The 2,956-nt window shown below is 32.5% G+C and overlaps 1 long non-coding RNA gene across 1 annotated transcript; it reads right to left on the bottom strand.

Annotated features, from left to right (window-relative positions):
- Positions 1 to 1,051: 1,051 nt before the first annotated feature.
- Positions 1,052 to 2,458, bottom strand: LOC111240665. The gene is made up of 3 exons (XR_002666149.1): positions 2,240 to 2,458; positions 1,883 to 2,002; positions 1,052 to 1,106 (listed from the first exon to the last, which is right to left on the bottom strand). It is a non-coding gene; the product is annotated as an uncharacterized LOC111240665 (long non-coding RNA).
- Between the last annotated feature and the right edge of the window lie 498 nt (positions 2,459 to 2,956).

The following is a 2,956-nucleotide window of genomic DNA, read 5'->3' on the forward strand; positions in this document are numbered from 1 at the left end:
TTCACTTCCTCACACACACTTACACATACTCACACATAGATTCATTCACACAAACACACAGATACACATTCACACAAACACAGCCATACACAGACTCACACATATAGAAACACACACACAAACACAAACAAGTTCACTCATACACACATCGATATATAACTCACACACAAACATGGACTATATGAGTTACAAACACACAAACAAACACACATTCCTATACACACACATAGACAAAAACACATAAATATATTACACACACATACAAACAAACACAACCTTACATAAACACACACTCAAGCATAAATATATTACACACACGCATACATTCAAACGCAAACACACATAAGTATATATTACACACATACACACACACATATATCGCACAAAAATACATACCTATATATAACCCGCACACTCACATACAAACACATACACCCACCTACCCACCCTCACAAACACACATAGTCACACACACATTCAAACACCCACCCACCCACACACCTAGATATCCACACAAACACACGCTCACATATATTACAAACATAAACTTATAAGATTTCACCAAATGATAATTTCTAGATAAGAGAGGTGAACCAATGAAGACTAAAGTACTAAATCTTACCTAATAAAAGTGTTTTAGACTACTTACTTTACCACTTCAAAAGTGAATTACTATTGAATTCAAAAGATGGTCACAAACAAAAAAAGATAAAACTAAAACGCCATAAACACTATGGAACTTATAAAATCAAATAACAAAGCAAACAAAATCAAACTATTCAGACTTTAATGCAAAAATACCTGTGCTTTGATCTCTCTAGCTAAGTAAGCCATGATACACTTACTATCTACTTCAATTTTAAACTTTAAGCTCAAGAAATTTGGCCAAGAGATGGAAGAACACCAAAGGCTCTTCCAAGACACTTGGTAAAAAGGCCTTTTACAAATAAACAGCAAAACAAATTGGAAAACTGTTACATTGACAAAAATCAGAAAAATTTTAAACTCTACACAGCTTCCTTGTTTTGGATCTCATGTTTACTTGTTGTAAAAGCACTTGGACAAAAAGACATTCCAAGTCTCCAAAATGAGCTCACAGTCCATATCTGCAACAGTAGCATTTTGATAAATAATAATATTAAAGAAAAAACAGAAAATACAGTGNCCACAACAATNACACCAATGCTTACNTTTAGNGATAAAATNGTGCCAAGAATAAACTATATTATTCTCTTTTATAATATCCTTTATCAGGTCCACTAGTGGCCTTATCTACAAACCACAAAAATACGACAATCAAAACATACAGACATATGAGCTCAACTTCTTGCTTTTGTTCAGGGGTTTCGCAAGATGTAAAACTGAAATGATTCTTCCTAAAGCTTGAGCATTTCAGTAAATAAAGGAGAGAGTCTACGAAACATACTCTTGAGATACTTTGTTGCCTTTAGAAATGTCTTCAATAGCTAAAATGTTTCAAATACAAATATATTGGTCAGACTGGATGCTTGCATTATAACATTGTTACTCTCTAATCTGTCCTAACAATTAAACTAATTTAAAACAGGATTTCAATAGAAGAGCCACGGGTATCTTCTTTTCTTCTGCTAATGCAATTGAGACCTCTGCGTTGGATATAGTAAATTCTACAATTCCATGGAAAGTGTCAAAGCAAATGATAATTACATGTTCAGAAGTTGAAAAACAAATGATAGCAAAATGGGATATTGCTTTTGAAAAATTGGATATTGTTCATAAATTAGGTGAGAATTTCAAGAGGTATAAATTAATGAAATTTTTTGTTCAAAAAAGTTACAACATATAATAAAAAATAACAAATAGACACAAAATGTTTTGATAAATGCATGCATTTAGAACTTACCTAAATTTTCTAAGTTGCTCCTCAAAAACAGGAGTGGAGGATTTCTTGTGCCGTTTGTTCAAGTGCTTCTTTCTGGGATTAACAACAGCAACAAGGAAGGCCTCAAACTGTTTCCATAACCTATTTCATTCCGAGCAGAGTGTCAAAGCAAACGATAATTACAAGTTTAGAAATTGAAAAACAAATAACAGTAAAATGGGATATTGCTTTTGAATATCCGATATTGTTCATAAATTAGGTGAGAATTTCAAAAGGTATAAATTAATAAATTTATTTGTTCAAAAAAATTACAACATATAATAAAAAATAAAAAATAGAGATAAAAGGTTTTGATAAATGCTTGCATTTAGAACTTACCTAAATTTTCTAAGTAGCTCCTCGAAAACAGAGTTCAGTGCCGAGTGGAGGATTTCTTGTGCCCATTGTTCAAGTGCTTCTTTCAGGGATTAACAACAGCAACAAGGAAGGCCACAAAACTGTTTGCATAACCTATTTCATTCCGAGGAGAGTGTCAAAGCAAATGATAATTACAAGTTTAGAAATTGAAAATCAAATAACAGTAAAATGGAATGTTGCTTCTGAAAAATTCGATATTGTTCGTATGTTAGGTGAGAAAAAGCTTTGTATATTCATGGAATAAAACATTTTCAGCACATTCAGTGAAGCTAATTTAGAACCTTCTCTCTTTTTGGCATTGGACTAAACCTTTTGACATCCTTACTCATTTGAATGTCCAGATGTTTCAACAAATAGTAGCAAAGACACATGAGTAGTTGTCTTACCTCTTGAGAAAAATATCACACTGAACTACAGTGCACACTAATATATATCAACATGCACCAATACCAAGTCAACACACAAAGGTACTTGCTGACGTGAAGATTTATAGTATTAAAAAGAAATAATTCTAACAGCAAACTACAATTTGAATGTGTCTAGCGATGAAAGAAAAATATCCAAGTCTGTTTAGTTTAAAAGTTATGATAAAAAATATCAACCTAAGACAGAGGGTTAGTAGGCCATGATTGGTTCCCAAGTTTTGTAATTCTATCATCAACCAGTGAGGTAATCAGC

This window comes from Vigna radiata, unplaced genomic scaffold (assembly GCF_000741045.1).
Source record: "Vigna radiata var. radiata cultivar VC1973A unplaced genomic scaffold, Vradiata_ver6 scaffold_538, whole genome shotgun sequence".
Lineage (NCBI taxonomy): Eukaryota > Viridiplantae > Streptophyta > Magnoliopsida > Fabales > Fabaceae > Vigna > Vigna radiata.